Here is a 17,330-nt window from a genome sequence, read left to right on the forward strand (position 1 = left end):
GGAATGGGTGGGAATAGTGGCAGTCTGGACAAGTGGCCCAAAACTAATAGTATTATGGGCAGAAAGGGAAATTTTCCCTGAACAAGAAAAACAATCATCATCATCATCATCATCATCATCATCATCATCACAAAATACTCAAAGTGCTCCAGACACCATGAATGAGAAAGAAATGAACCCAGGTAGGACTTGCCAGACTGGGAAGGGAAGGAAGTTGCCCAGTGCAGCTGTGGAGAATCACAGCTGTGACAGAGAACAGAGTCAGGGACTCCGGATCTGAGCACCCTTGCTCTCTGCAGAGGCTCCCTTTTTCCCGAAACCATGCTGTTGCAGCCACGACTAAGCCAACGGGATTTCTTGGTAGACACTCCATAACACATATTTAAGAGTGAATGTGTGTGGATGTAACGTTCTGTTAACAAGCTCATTCTCCAGGACAGTTTAAAAGATCTAAAAGAACTCTAAACACCAAATGCTGAAAGCTTTCTTGAATTCCGAAGGGTATGTACCATAAATGTAGTAAAATTTAGTCAAAAAAACTTACAACACCGTGAATGTCTACAGGTAAATGATAATAATACTGCTGCTTGCCTTTATTTAGTTTACAAAGAGCTGTTTTCTGCATTCTCTGCTCTGCTCCTCAAAATGGCTCAGTTATCAGGTAGACAAATCGGGCCATTTTTAACTTGATTTTGATTAACATTTTAGTAATGTAACTAAACGCACACAGAAGCTCACACACCCACCCACCCACCCACACACACACACACACTCTCTCTCTCTCTCTCTCTCTCTCTCATTTTCTCCTTACCTTTTGCAGGAAAAAACAGAATTCCCATTATGAATTGGCTTTCTGGGCATCAAGTGGGGAAGAGCTGCTGAGAGAAGCTGGCACTGGTGGCCCTGGGCCTGGTTAATATCCCTCTGTCTGGGAAAGGGTTGGATTCTCCTTTTGGATTTCAGACAATATAGACCTCTAAGACTGTGTGGCTGCTGTGAACAGTAAATTTCCCAAGGTGAGGGCCACCTCTCTAGCCAGCCAGGTGACCTTCCCTGGGTGAGCTTAATCCTATTCTCTCCTTTAATGCCTAGGTAAAGGAAACATTAATTCTGCATTTCAATGTAATGGAATGAAAAACATTCCGGACTGGAAGATTTTGGCTTCTCACCCACTGGCTGGGTGGTTTTAGGCCACTCACTTTATCTTAGGTATGTTTTCTCATGTGTAGGATGAAACATTTTACAAATACGAATATGAAAATATGAGTGTTGATAATATGAATTTGAAAGTACCAATATTGTTATTAAGACATCAGCAAAAATCTTAAAATAGTAAAAACTTCAGCATACATAGAGTCACCTGGAAGGCTTGCTAAAATACAGATTTCTGGGTATCACCCCAAAGTCTTCCATTCAGGAGGTCTTGGTGCAGCAGAGAATCTACATTTCTAGCAGGCTTCCAGATATTGCTGATGTTACTGGTCCAGGGACCCCACTTTGGTTTGGTTTTTTGTTTTGTTTTATCTTAGAGTCAGGGAGTACATGTGCAGGTTTGTTACATGTGTGTATTTCATGATGCTGAGGTTTGGTCTTCTAATGATCCTTTTGGTCTTCTAATGATCCTGTCACATAAGTAGTGAACATAGTACCCAATAGGTTGTTTGCTGACCCTTGCCCAACTGGAACCCTCTCCACTTTTGGAATCCCCAGTGTTTGTTTGTTTGTTTGCTTATTTGTTTGTTTTTGAGATGGAGTCTCACTCTGTCGCCCAGGCTGGAGTGCAGTGTCACGATCTTGGCTCACTACAACTTCTGCCTTCTGGGTTCAAGCAATTCTCCTGTCTCAGCCTCCCAATTGGCTAGAACTACAGATGCGTAGAGATGGGGTTTCACCATGTTGGTCAGCCTGATCTCAAACGCCTGACTTCAAGTGATCCGCCTGCCTTGGCCTCCCAAAGTGCTGGGATTACAGGTGTGAACCACTGCACCTGGCCCCCCAGTGTTGATTGTTCCCGTGTTTGTGTCCATGTGTACCCAATGATAAGCTCCCACTTATTAGTGAGAATGTTTGGTATTTGGTTTTCTGTTTCTGAGTTAATTCACTTAGGATAATGGCCTCCAGCTGCATCCATGTTGCTACAAAGGATGTGATCTCATTTTTTATGGCTGCATAGTATTCCATGGTATATATGTACCAGATTTTCTTTATCCAATCAACCATTGATGGGCACCTGGGTTGATTCCATGTCTTTGCTAATGTGAATAGTGCTGTAGTAAACATATGAGTCCAGGTGTCTTTTGGTAGAGCGATTTATTTTCATTTTGGTATATACCCAGCAATAAAATTGCTGGGTCAAATGGTAGCTCTATTTTTAGTTCTCTGAGGAATCTTCAAACTGCTTTCCTCAGGGGCTGGACTCATTTGCATTCCCACCAACAGTGTATAAATATGCACAGACTACACTGAAAACCACTGGAATAAGCAGTTAAGACAGTCTTGTATTCAATGAATTTGTAAAATGGGATTGATAAATTGTCTTGAGTTGTGAAGAAAAGAGTACACATTGTTGCTACGTACTCCTGTAACCAGCCAGCAGGTTCTCCTTGCCCACTGCCCAGACAGAGTCTACTTATCCAGACAGGAATTTGCAATAGAGAAAGAGTCAAATTCATGCAGAGCTGGCTGTAGAGGAGACCAGAGTTTTATGATTACTCAAATCACTCTGAATTTGTTTGGCTGCATGTTTAGTAGCATGACTCCTAAACCACAATTTCTAATCTTGTGGCTAATTTGTTAATCCTACATAGTGAGTCTGGCCCCCAGGCAAGAAGAGGGCTTGTTTTGGGAAAGGGCTGCTATCATCTTTGCTTCACAGTTAAACTAAAAACTAAGTTTCTCCCATAAAATATCTAGGAATCCAACTTAAAAGGGATGTGAAGGACCTCTTCAAGGAGAACTATAAACCACTCTTCAAAGAAATAAAGGAGGACACAAACAAATGGGAAAACATTCCATGCTCATGGATAGGATGAATCAATATCATGAAAATGGCCATACTACCCAAGATAATTTATAGATTCAATGCCATCCCCATCAAGCTACCAATGACTTTCTTCACAGAATTGGAAAAAACTACTTTAAAGTTCATACGGAACCAAAAAAGAGCCCGCATTGCCAAGACAACTGAAGCAAAAAGAACAAAGCTGGAGGCATCATGCTACCTGACTTCAAACTATACCACAAGGCTACAGTAAGCAAAACAGCATGGTACTGGTACCAAACAGAGATATAGACCAATGGAACAGAATAGATGCCTCAGAAATAACACCACACATCTACAATCATCTGATCTTTGACAAACCTTACAAAAACGAGAAATGGGGAAAGGATTCCCTATTTAATAAATGGTGCTGGGAAAACTGGCTAGCCATATGTAGAAAGCTGAAACTGGATTCCTTCTTTACACCTTATACAAAAATTAATTCAAGATGGATTAGAGACTTAAATGTTATACCTAAAACCATAAAAACCCTAGAAGAAAACTTAGGCAATACCATTCAGGACATAGGCATGGGCAAGGACTTCATGACTAAAACACCAAAAGCAATGGCAACAAAAGCCAAAATAGACAAATGGGATCTAATTAAACTAAAGAGTTTCTGCACAGCAAAAGAAACTACCATCAGGGTGAACAGGCAACCTACAGAATGGGAGAAAATTTTTGCAATGTACCCATCTGACAAAGGGCTAATATCCAGGATCTACAAAGAACTTAAACAAATTTACAAGAGAAAAACAAACAACCCCATCAAAAAGTGGGCAAAGGATATGAAAAGAAACTTCTCAAAAGAAGACATTTATGCAACCACAGATACATGAAAAAATGCTCATCATCACTGGTCATCAGAGAAATGCAAATCAAAAGCACAATGAGATACCATTTCGCACCAGTTGGAATGGCGATCTTTAAAAAATCAGGAAACAACAGATGCTGGAGAGGATGTGGAGAAATAGGAATGCTTTTACACTGTTGGTGGGAGTGTAAACCATTCAACCATTGTGGAAGATGGTGTGGTGATTCCTCAAGGATCTAGAATTAGAAATACAATTTGACCCAACGATCCCATTACTGGGTATATACCCAAAGGATTATAAATCATGCTGCTCTAAAGACACATGCATATGTATGTTTATTGTGGCACTATTCACAATAGCAAAGACTTGGAACCAACCCAAACGTCCATCATTGATAGACTGGATTAAGAAAATGTGGCACATATACACCATGGAATACTATGCAGCCATAAAAAAGGATGAGTTCATGTCCTTTGTAGGGACATGGATGAAGCTGGAAACCATCATTCTCAGCAAACTTTCACAAGGACAGAAAACCAAACACCGCATGTTCTCACTCATAGATGGGAATTGAACAATGAGAACACTTGGACACAGGGTGGGGAACATCACACATTGCGGTTTGTCGTGGGGTGGGGAGCTGGGGGAGGGATAGCATTAGGAGAAATATCTAATTTAAATGACGAGTTAATGAGTGTAGCACACCAACATGGCACATGTATACCTATGTAACAAACCTGCACATTGTGCACATGTACCCTAGAACTTAAATTAAATAAACAAACAAAAACAAACAAACAAACAAAAAACTAAGTTTCTCCCAAAGTTAGTTCAGCCTTTGCCCAGGAATGAACTAAGGCAGCTTGGAGGTTAGAAGCAAGATGGCGTTGATTAGGTCAGGCCTCTGCAACTTTCATAATTTTCTGTTACAGTTTTCGCAAGGCGGTTTTATTCCCGAAGGTTGTCCTCTTTATTCTCTTAATGGGGTACCCCTCCAGCGGGATATTATAATTTATCAAGTCCTTCTTCTTACATCACCTCCCTGGAGGGTAGAAAGGCACCCACGGCAGTGTCCTTACCCCTCCTATTACTGAGGTTTCCTCTTCACAGAGTGGCTGCTGAACAGGGTTTGCATAGAAGCAAACAGTGGTGAAATGGTTCCTAACTGTCTGCAGAGAACCAGAGCCTTTAACATTCCTGGTTTGAGACAAAATGTTCAGAGCCTCGCTGGTGAGTGTGGGTGATGCCGGCCTGAGAGAGCCTCACTCCAACGAGGCTGTTCAGAGGCACAGGCGGCTTGAGGACCCAGCAGCGCTCGCTGCTTTGTGTGCAGGGGGCCCCGTGACCCTGGTCCTGTGTCACGACAGCTGGTCACCCATCTGTCCCCTCTCAGTGCAACTGGGGACAGGATAACATGAAGGCCAAACCTAAGTGATTCTGTTTTCTTTTTTTTTCTTTTCTTTTTCTTCCTTTTTTTTTTTTTTCCACTAGCTGCTGATGGTTGACAAAGGGATTAAAAGCAGAAAAGATTAGACCCCTCTTTCAATACTAGCAGCAACAAATGTGGGGGAAAAAAGGATATTTTATGGGAACTACAAATGGCTATCAGATAATTACACTCACTGAACTTGAACAATGAGCCTGCTCTGTTTACTACGTACTCCTGGGTCGCTGTCTTTCTCATGCTTGTCCTGCATATGCACTATTTCCCTCTTAATAAAGTTTAATGTTTAGAGTTCAGGGAAGAGGTCAACATAAGCTATTTGAGAGTTCCATTATTTTTCTCTAAATAACTTTTTAATTTAAGATATTTTAATCTAATATTCTGATCGGTAGCTAATGTTTTGGAGATGTTAAATACATTAATAAATATATAAATGTGTGTATGTTTGTGTATGTATGTATAAACATGTATATGTGTTTATGTATATATGTGTGTATATATACACACATATACACACATTTTATATATATATATATTTAGCATACTCCTGAAAAAATTATGAGCTATATTAGAATAACCTCTTTGTAGGCAATCTATCCTCTCTGTCAAGTTTGACTAAAGTAATATGCTTTATTATATTTTTATGAACATGCCTGGTAACCCAACTTTGAAGTAAGCAGGTGATAATGTGCTTCTGTGTCTACAGAAGATGCGTTACTAAGTCTTCCAGATAAATGGGGAGTTTCAAATGAAATATTTATGAAAAGAGTTTTCATTTGAAAGAGCCAGTGCTGCAAAGATGGCCAGCGAGATTTATAACGACAACCCCAATGTCAAACATGCAATCGTATTGTTATATTTCGTGTGCCAGTTTTTTATTGGGACAATACATGGTGATATAGTGAATGGCAGAGCTGGGCCTCACATTGCCTCACAGATCAATCAGTTTGGCTGCACAGGACACTGAGGGTGAGAGGCCTGATGCCTTGCTCAAAGCTACGTAGTAAGTTTGTGGAAGCGTTAAAAGCAGGACCCAGAGCTTCTGCCTCCTAACTCAGTGTTCCTTCCTGAATGATGAAAGTATTTCCCTGTTGCCGAGGAGAGGTCACTCATCGATGGACCTCCCTGAATCACCTCCTTAACCGGTGCTTTCCTTGTGGTGAGAAAAGTCGTGGGCTGGGTGGGAGCAAGGCAAGATTTCTGCGAGAATCTGTCTCTACGGTCCTTCTACAGGGCAGAAAAGACAGTATAATTTTATTATTATTTTCCAAGATTTTTAGTTCACCGGTTCTAAACCTGATGGTGTAGGTGTGACTCACATTTGGGTTCTATCCATGGTCCCTCTGCCCCACCTCCCTTTGCTTTTAGCACTGACACTCTCCCAGCTACAAATAAGGGAATGGTCTGAAGCGCTGATATTCCATTTCAGAGGTACGAAACCAGGCACAGTCCCCCATTTTTTCCCTCCAAGGATCCTGGACAAATGAACATTCAGGACAACCCTGAAAGACATGAGGAGTCCCAGAAGTAGACCCTGAAACCTGAATGGAAAGTGCAAAGGGAACTGGCATGAACTGAGCACACAACCTTTGTCTTTCTCTGCTGAGCTGATTTCTTACCTCGATCTCGATCTCAGTTGAGAAATGTTGAGGTGGGGGAGGTTGTTTGTGCAGACCTTTCTATTCCTTCTCACCCCTAATTAGCCTATGTTCCAAGATGGAGCCAGGATCTACCCCTCTCCCGTCCACAATATGATGAGTCATCTGTCCCTCCCAGGCACTGCCCCACAAGGGGAAGCCAGTCTGTGTCACCTCACCTCGTATGTGACTTAACTCTAACAGCTCCATCAGGTGTTCGGTCAAAAGAAAAAAAAAAGCACCTGTTGACCAGTGTCAGAATTACATGGATTATCCCCTTCCTCTCTCTTTGGGATCTTATCAAATGCAAATCCTCTTTTGTTCATGATCTCCAAAAAGCAGATTTGAAGATGGAAGTAGATTTGAGAGACTGGGGTGGGGGACCTGGGAAGGATAAAGGGGAGAGGAGGAGAGAGGGAACAGGAATATGTGGGGGACGATCCTCAGACTGAGAGCAGTTCTGACACCTGTGACAGAAGAGACAAAGTTGCAGGATGTGGTAGGAGGGGCCTCAGCCTCTGGCAAGCTCTGCGAGCGTTATGTCCATGCTGATGGCGAGCCCTGGAGCCAAGTTTACCCATTAGAGGAAACCCAGCTGCAGGAACGGCATGGGGCTAGCACTTCCGCCTTGCTCAGTGACAGGCTGGGAGCAGCCCTGGGGAAAACGTAGCCTCCACATGAATGCCCCAGTGCATTTGAAGACAGAGCAGGTGGAGGGCTTTCCCCAGCCTCCCACCTTAAAGCACGTTTTCTTGAAGGGAGAGCTGAGCAAGGCACCTCATGGCTCCACATGTGTACCTGCTATCTTGATATTTTGCTAGCTCTACCCTAGAGCTTTGCCCGGGAAAATGAACAATTCAGCACCTCAAGAAGAAAATAGCATTAGCAGCACATGACGTAGGCATACTGGTAATACTTTCTATCTTTCATTCTTTGGCTGAGAAAATTATTGCTACTCCTGAAACAAGAATATTATATTTCTTTAACTCACTTATTGTACGTTAGAAATAAAAGGAGGCTTTAGAATTGAGTTGGTTTATGTATGAGGAGATCTGATTTAATTTACACAGGCTTTCTCTCCTACCTCTTACCCACCATGTATTTCTTGATCTTTCTTCAGTTCATTCACCTAGAAACCAGACATGTGGGTGGTGTGGTAGGACTGCCTGGAGGAATTCCAGGATTGCCTTTACTCTGGCACAATTTTAGCAGAGGCTTATGTGTGAATTTGATATCCAATGGATCGTTCTGGGCCTCATCTAAATTCCAACCAATGATCTCGCCCCACAGAATGCCCCCAAACCGCGCTTACTTTATTGAGATAAACAGGGCTTATGTTTGTCCTATGTTCCAAATGCACATGACTCCATCCTTTGCCTGTTCTTCTCTTCTACAAAAATCTACCTTCATGTGATTCATGTCTGTGCTGCCCTGACTACAGCTCAGTTGGCTTAAGTGCTGTATTTTTTGAAATAGCTTAGAGCGTGTATGTTCTCCAAGTCCTTGGGTCTCCTACACTTGGCTGTAGAATGTTTTTCAAAACTCAGCAACCTGATTCAAATTGCCTAGAAAGCTTTTAATAGTGGCTTGTTCCTCAGGCACACTGACGCTGTGTTCAATAATCCGTGGAAAGCCCATTTTTTGCTTCTTTTTGGCACAGGATAACTGGAACAATCAGATCATGTACTTAGTTGGCATCACATCAGAACAGATTTGCTTCTTAACCTAGAAAAGAAATAGGAATATCTCACTAATTGACTTGAAAGCTAGAACATGTGTTCATTTCCTACATCAGGCAGGTTTCTCATTGTTTATGTAAAACTCAAGGCATCTATCCATAGGCTACTAAGTTTCAGGATACAGACAAGTCATTACAAAAACCCCTACGCATTGCTCATCTGTATGCTTGTCTATTTTAGGCTAATATAGTGACTTCATTTTGAACTTTCTTTCATCATACTCCCACTTTTTCCTTATGATCTCTAGATAGTGCAAAAAACACTGAGTCTGTCCTGAGTTATTTTGCAATGTAAATTCCATAAGAGTTAAGGGCTGTGCTTCCTTTATTGCTGTTCCTTTCATACCACGAAGAAGACATTTCACTGAGATCCAAAAAACATCATTATCTTTCCCAGGAGTGACTGTGGAGTGCAGAGCAATTCTACTCAGATATCTGGATAATAATAGCTAAACACATTTGTTAAGGGCTTATTATATTAATAATATACTAACAGGCACTGTTCTTATATTGGTAGACAGACATACACAGATATTTTTTATATAGATGTGTATGTATCTACACATATACACAACTGATTCTCATCATTTGTAGTTTTTATGTTCCATAAAGTTGCCACAAACACTAAATTAGCAAATATTGAACTACTGCTCCTTTGGGAAATAACACAATTAGGTTCCTAAGAGCATCTGGTCACAACATTTTGATTAACCAATCAATTCATAATTGATTTTGTTTTAGTTATATTTCTTATTTAATATATAATGTTGATTCACTAACATTAAACTCAACAGCACTGTAACTCATGTCTGAATGACGTTTCTCTGACGCACATATTTTCTCCACAGGGATTCCATCATAGACTTCTCACCTTTAAGAACACTAGACAAGACATGAGCACTGCACATTGCGGGGGGGCATTTTAGACATCAAAATCACCCACAAAAAGCCCAGAAATGTGAAAACGTGGCATTATATATAGAGAGAGAAAAGAGCCCTTGTTGGCAGCACGAGAGCTGAAACAAGAAGGCAGGACATCTAGTTATCTGAGCTCACTGGGAAATGGGCGTCAGGCAGTTCTCCAATGTTTTGCTATGTTGTGCATATCCACAAATGATCACAAAAATGCCACAAGAATTGATTGATTAATTTGGAGGTTTGAAATAAATATTAGCAAGTAGGCAAAATTGCAAATATGGAATCTATGGTAAGTGACTGTGTGTGTATAAGTACACACATATACACATGTCCAGAGGAGGGAGTATGTGGAGATACCTAATGCTGAGGCAGATAATACTGAAGCAGATAATACTGCTATCCCTATTTTATAAACAGCGGGATGGAAAAGTTAGGTATCTAGCTGAAAGCTATAAAGCTGGCCAAGTCTTTAAACCCAGGGATTTGAAATCCAGAGCATGTTTACCTGATACTCAGTTAAGAGTTAACTGTTAGTTTTTGTTTTGTTTTTCTTTATTTTCTAAATAAACAAGTATTTATTGAAATACAACATGAAGGCAGGAAAGTACACATAGCCTAAGTGTACCCTTGATGAATTTCACTGAATGAAGAAGCCCAGGCAACCAGGACTGAGATCAAGAAACAGATCAGATACCCTTGAAGCCTCTTGGGGACGTCTCCCTGTCACCACCACCCCGCCAAGGGCAACCACTGTCTTCACTTCTGAGTATTAGTTACTGTTTAAAATAAGATTCACACCTAGTGCCTCAACCTTGGTTTCTAATGCCATTCTTCAGTCAAAGGAACCAGGGCTCCTTGGAGAAATGGCTAGCTCTAAGACTGAAGCAGGAACACCTAGGGCATCCTATAATGCCAGAAAACAAAGAAGTGCTAAGTACTAGTCACAATAGCAAAATCACAGAATCAACCTAAATGCCCATCAGTGGTATACTGGATAAAGAAAATGCAGTACATGTACACTGTGGAATATCACACAGCCATGAAAGAAGAACAAGATCATGTCCTTTGCAGCAACATGAATGGGGCTGGAAGCCATTATCCTAAGCGAACTAGCACAGGAACAGAAAATCAAACACTGCATGTTCTCATGTACAAGTGACAGCTAAACACTGAGTATACATGGACACACAGAAGGGAACAACAGACACCAGGGCCTGCTTGAGGGTGGAGGGTGGGAGGAGGATAAGGATCGAAAAACTACCTACTGGGTACATGCTTATTACCTGGGGCTGAAATAATATGTACACCAGCTCTCCAAGACATGCAATTTATCTACAGAACCAACCTGCTCATGTACCCCTGAAACTAAAAGTTCTTTTTATAAGTGCTAAGATAAAAAAGAATCCACAATTATGGGCATGTCAAGAGGACAAAGGGGCCAAGAGAACATTCTCCCAACAGCTAATGCTGGCACAATTTGAGCAAAAAGATAAATAAAATCTTTTGGATTATAACTCAAAATATAACATGAATACCCATGAGTCGATACTGACAGAAATAAATGATTGAAAAAATAAATAAATGGGGAAAAACAGACAAATCTCCAGTTCTGCCCTCAAGAAAGTGGAGAATAACTCTCCACTCCTTAAGTGTGAGCAATGCATAGTGACTTTCTTCCAGAGAATACTGTTCTCCATTGCTGCCCCAAACCTGAAGGCAATCTACTCTTTACTGGCCTATCTTTAATGACTTGCCTATGGAGAAGAATTCAGGTATGCTAGAAACACATCGAACTAAGATTCACAAGACCTGAGTTATTGTCTTAATTCTGACACATACTATTGAGTTAGTCACAAATTCTGATCCTCTTTGCAAAATCGAGGACAGAATCTTCTTTTGTCCTTGTAAGTTCTCATAATTGTGGTTATATGTACAGGCTCTCCAGGCTAAGTTCAGATACTAACACTGCCACTTACTAGTTCTAGTCTCCTAGATAACCAACTTGATCTCCTTTCACCTTAATATCCTCATTTATAAAGTAAATAGTAGTGCCTACATTCATGAGTTTTTATGAGCATTAAGTTACATGATACATAAAATGTGTAGCATCTGATGTAGAAAACAACCAATATATACTAGAAGCTAATAATACTAACAACAATAATAATATGCCTGCCCTTGGAAATCTACCCTGGTTCTGAGCATCATCTCCTTCAGACAAGTCTTGGTTTAACAGCAAATAGTTCTTCTATGATTTCTTATGCTTTTCTGGCTTCTCAATCTCCCATCTGTTGGACACGCATTTTTCTTTAAATATATGGATACATTTCATTGACTGAGACTTGAGGTCCCACTGCCCTAGGATCATTTTTCCCCTAATCAGTATCTTTGCAAATCCCTATTCTGCTTCCCTATAACTCAGTTTTACAGTGTACTCAGAGGGCTTTCTCGTGTTTCCTAATGCAGCATTCTTTTTTTTTTTTTTTCTTTTTTTTTTTTTTTTTTTTTTTTTTTGAGACGGAGACTCCCTCAGTCGCCAGGCTGGAGTGCAGTTGCGCGATCTCGGCTCACTGCAAGCTCTGCCTCCCAGGTTCACGTCATTCTCCTGCCTCAGCCTCCCGAGTAGCTGGGACTACAGGGGCCTGCCACCACACCTGACTAATTTTTTGTATTTTTTAGTAGAGACGGGGTTTCACTGTGTTAGCCAGGATGGTCTCTATCTCCTGACCTCGTGATCTGCCTACCTAGGCCTCCCAAAGTGCTGGGATTACAGGCGTGAGCTACCACGCCAGCTTAATGCAGCGTTCTTAACAAGTGCATTGTAGTGTCGTTTGGTCATAAGCTCTGACTGGAGAAACTGTAGTTTCTTTGAGTACACAAATAACTCTATAATTAGATTTCAGTCACACACATGGCAAACATCTATATCAAACGTTCCATTAAACTAATGGAACATCCACTAGTTTAAAAAAGTCAAATGGCCACTCACAGTGGCTCATGCCTTAATCCCAGCACTTTGGGAGGCTGTGGCAGGTGGATCACCTGAGGTCAGAAGTAAATCTGCTATACTTATTAATCAAACGTGACATCAGGAATGAGTCAGAAAGTATGGTAATCTTCAACATTTCATATCTAGAAAGACATTGAAGAAAAATGTTGAACACGCCCATTTCTCTACAAATAAAGCCAAGAGGAAATGTAACATTTCATTATGGCCCTGATTCAGTATGTAATTTCTATACGTATGTCATATAGTAGACAGTAAATTAGAAAAAAAAAATTCAAATGCTAAATTCATATATACTTTACTTTTATATTTAAAAGTTTCTTAGTTAAAGATTTAAAGCACGCTTCGAATCCCCTCCAACTGAGATGCAGACAACTTTGGCAGGCAATCGTGAGCTGCTTCAATCTCCACCTTCTCTCCCGCATGAATGCTTGCAAGCCAAATTTCCATCAGCAGGGCAATTTCACAAGCTTTACAAACTCATCTGTGTTCTTATTAGTAGTGGTTATTAAATGTTTACAACACACAAAAACACGTGAACACCTATGGAACATCCACTAGTTTAAAAAAGCCAAATGGCTAGTCGCAGTGGCTCATGCCTTAATCCCGGCACTTTGGGAGGCTGTGGCGGGTGGATTACCTGAGGTCAGAAGTTCGAGACCAGCCTGGTCAACATGGTGAAACCCCATCTCTACTCAAAATACAAAATTACCCGGGTGTGGTGGTGCCCTCCTGTAATCTCAGCTATTCGGGAGGCTGAGGCAACAGAATCACTTGGGCCCAGGAGGCAGAGGTTGCAGTGAGCCAAGACTGCACCACTGCACCCCAGCCTGGGCAACAAGAGCTAAACTCTGTCGCAAGAAATAAATAAATAAAAATAATTTTAAAAAGCCAAATGTTGATAATGAGTTAAGCCCTACCCCATGAGCTCCTCCCCACCCAACAAGAGTATGAAATATGTGAAGAGGTTAATATAAATTATCCTCTTATAAAGAGGAGGAAATATAAGGTGATGTCTGGTACATGCCCAGAGTCATAATACAGCAAATGGACATTCAGTTACAAGTGACTATAAAGGGAAATTCACACCCAGAATTTGTTGGACAAATCATGAGCAGGGTAAGTCCAGAAGGGGTGAAGAGAGAAACAGGGCTTTAAATCAGAGTAGGGAAATTCTTCAAAATAAGTAGTGTATGTTATTACTTCACAGTATGTAGATTTATTTCCCAGATTATGACAATATGGGGAGACAGCAAGGCCAGGAAAACCCCAGACTTTGAATCCAAAAGCCTGGGTTTGGATATCTGCTATACTTACTAATGAAACGTGACATCAGGAATGAGTCAGAAAGTATGGTAATGTATCAGTTAGCATTCAGCTGCCAATAGGGACATCAGCACGGGTAACTTTTAATTATCTCACACACAGTGAAACTCTAGGTAAATGGTTCCAGATTTGGTGCAGTAACGAACTGATGTTATCAGAGATGTAGGCTTCTTCTTATTCTCCCTTCATCCTTTGTATCATTTCTCTATCTTCTATCATCCAAGATACGTGATGAATTTTTTTTCCCTTAGGCTTATTGCCTCACCGGCTCAACCAAGATAGCTGCCACAGAGCCACAATCATTCTCTCACAGAATTGCATTCATGGCAGGAAAATGGGGCAAGGGGCAGAACCAAAGAGCTGTCTTTTTGCACCTGACCCTTTCTACAGAAAGAAACACCTTTCCTAGAAGCCCCTAAGTGGAATTCTCCTTAGATCTCATTGGGAACATGGTTGCCCTGAGCTGCGAGGGCAATCATTTACCAATCCTTGACAAATAACTTTTCCAGGAAGAAAATGAAATGATTCAACTGCTTGATATTCAGCTAACAGTACCCACCAAGGACATACCCTGTTATTAATGGAACTGTGTGAATTCATGTCTATACTTGTGTGCACACAGTCACACATATGTTTTGATCATAAAATAATGGGATACTTATTCCCTTTTAGTAGAGTGGAACAAAGTAAATGTGACCAGAGATTTCTACCCTTTTCAAATAAATAAATAAATAAATAAATAAATAAATAAATAAATAAAGCATTTTAAGATGACTTTAGAAATAACTTGCTAATAATTTGCTAATAACAATTACTCTTAAATGTTCCTTAAACTTTACACTGTGCTTAAAAATAATAAAACTATGTATATAGTAATCACAATTTTAGTCATATGAGTCTTGACAGATTTTGTAACAATCACTGGGGTTTGACTACACCTGTGATTAACGCCATTTTTAGTTTTATTTTTATGACTTATCACACTATTTTTCAGTGTTTGCTTTTTACATAATTATTAGAGGAAATATATAACCTTTTATAAAGGTAACTTGGGGTGTAAACTAATTTTTTCTCCTTCCAAGTCAGACATTTTGTTGCTATAGAGAAAATGAATGCAAATTATCAAAAAGGTAAGTAGCTAATAAGCTTAATGTCTACTGGGAATGAGGAAAATTATATTCTTCTTATAAAAAGGAAAAGTTATTCACCTCTGCCAAGAGGCATAGCGATATATAATACTCACACATAATACTCACACAGAGATTTGCCTAAATTGACTACAGACCACTGTGAGAAAAAAAAGACTCAAAAAGATAAAACCGGAACATGGGTAAAGATAAATCTCTAGTTGTTCCAAAGACCTAAGAAATATATGAGACAAAAGCCCAACAATTTGGCAAGTAATTTCAGGAACTTTAAGTGCCATATTTCTTAGAGAACAAGAACTGTATTTCTAAAATGTCAACAAATAGTAAAAGAATTAAAAGTAAACACAGGTTAGATTAAGCAGTAGTTGATCATGGTTAAGGATTAATGATCACACCTAGATATTGATTTATTTAAATGTTGTACACACATTGATCTTTGAAGATGATGTCATATAATGCTGCTATAAAGAGTTGCTCTTTTTTTATTGGTTCTTAAAAGAAAGATATAAATATATAAGTGTTCAAAATTCTTACTAAAACTCCACACCAACTGTCCACGAAAAGCAACAGTTCATAACTTCTTCCCTTTTATGCCTCCAGCATCTAGCACACAATAGTATTCTTGGTAAAATCTTATTTTTTACTGTTTCTATAGTATTTTTTAATAGTATTTTTTGATAAAAATAAGCCATTTCATTTTGGTAAAAATAAAATCACAAATATGAAACTCCAGTTCACTTGAAGGCAAATTGATAGAAATAAACTGTCAGTGGTAAGATGAGAGACATTAACATGTAAAGGAAAGCTGTAAATATTTCCATAGCCCAGGAAAAAATGCAAAAAGCTATTGAGTAGCCAGGATCTGTTACACCATAGAAGAGCTATATCTCTTTATGCAACATTTAGTAATTATTTCTAAGCAACTACTTACCTGATTCTTTCAGAACCATTTAGGTGGAAAATACAGACTCTTTTCCCTTAAACCTGTATGTAACTCCCTCTCAAGACGAGAAAACTCAGTCTCCCACCCTCCTCCACGAACACAGGATTTAGGAGGGGAAGAGACTTCCTGTTACCTCCTCATTGCTTTTCCAAAGCACAGCTCCCCTACCTTGAAATAAAAACACCCGTGTTGAGGCTGATGGTACCCTGCTTTACCAGTCTCTTCTATCAACTGCCTGACTCTCTCTCTGACATTTGTGGAAGATTTGAATATCTAGTAGCTGCCTGCTTTTCTTCTGTTATCTCTGTTCCTGAAAATGCTGCAGATGATATCTGTGTCTTAAAAGGGATGATTGACCTTATACCCTGGCATTAAGTACTTACTACCCTTGAACTTCTCAACTGCAGACTTTACCTCCAAAGCCCACTGAGCCACCCCATTCCATGGCAACTGTAGGGCGTGGCCTTTGCTCTGAAATCTTCAGCTTTGCCTTATCACTGCACGCTCGTAGTCTTCCCTCTCACTCCAAGCTTGAAATCCTTCCCTGTTGCATTCTCGGTTTAAAACTCTGGTCTGCACCCTCGTCTCAGCACATAGAGCCTTCTGCAATCTGTCCACTGTCCGTTTGTCTCCCCGCATTTCTTACCCCACACAAACAGACTTGCCCCTTTCTTTCAGACATCCTGAAAGGCTGTGTTTCCAGTGCGGCTTTGAGCTTCCAAAGTGCTGCTTCTTTTGTCCTGCTTTTTCTCTTTTAGTTTACTCCTACTCAGTCCTTCAAAACGGGTCTGAAAGTATTCGTTTCTGTTAAAAGACTTTCCATGCTCCATCTGTGCAGTCTGCTTTATTTGCTCCTTCTCCTGGCTCCCAGAATATCCTTTATATAACTCTTGGGTACACTTGCGAAGGCTAGGAGGACGTCTTGCTCACATTAGTAACTGCATCACCTGGGACAATGTTAGGAAGACGGTAGCTAGGACAAGCCTTGAGGATGCTTTCCAGAAAATATTAACACCAGAGAAACTGGAAAAGAGGACATAATTCCAACTTTACATTTTTTCTACTGTATACTTTATACTGGTGTGCTAATACCGTTAGATATTTTTATTCACCCCTAGATAGTGGTCGCATTTTATCCCCTATCGAAGACAAACACTGCATGGTTACTACACGACAGTATGGACAATGTTGGAAAGTTGAATGGAAGATGATCAAATGAGGTTAAGCTTTCAAGTTGAGAAAAAGGGAGAAAGTGGGAAAAAGTAAGTATTCCTATAAATTTTTAAAGTCAACAAACATAATTATTTTTGTTTC

General features: G+C 40.1%; 2 long non-coding RNA genes across 2 annotated transcripts in view; both read right to left on the bottom strand.

The window, feature by feature from the left end:
* The window catches only part of LOC126957187 (uncharacterized), a 29,645-nt gene extending 13,481 nt beyond the window's left edge, over positions 1-16,164 (bottom strand). Inside the window, exon 1 of the long non-coding RNA XR_007726680.1 lies at positions 16,005-16,164. This is a non-coding gene — a long non-coding RNA (uncharacterized LOC126957187). The remainder of the gene's footprint in view (positions 1-16,004) is intronic.
* The window catches only part of LOC126957191 (uncharacterized), a 39,653-nt gene extending 22,997 nt beyond the window's left edge, over positions 1-16,656 (bottom strand). Inside the window, exon 1 of the long non-coding RNA XR_007726688.1 lies at positions 16,431-16,656. This is a non-coding gene — a long non-coding RNA (uncharacterized LOC126957191). The remainder of the gene's footprint in view (positions 1-16,430) is intronic.
* Between the last annotated feature and the right edge of the window lie 674 nt (positions 16,657-17,330).

Source organism: Macaca thibetana, chromosome 6 (genome assembly GCF_024542745.1).
Source record: "Macaca thibetana thibetana isolate TM-01 chromosome 6, ASM2454274v1, whole genome shotgun sequence".
In the NCBI taxonomy this organism is placed as follows: Eukaryota; Metazoa; Chordata; class Mammalia; order Primates; family Cercopithecidae; genus Macaca; species Macaca thibetana.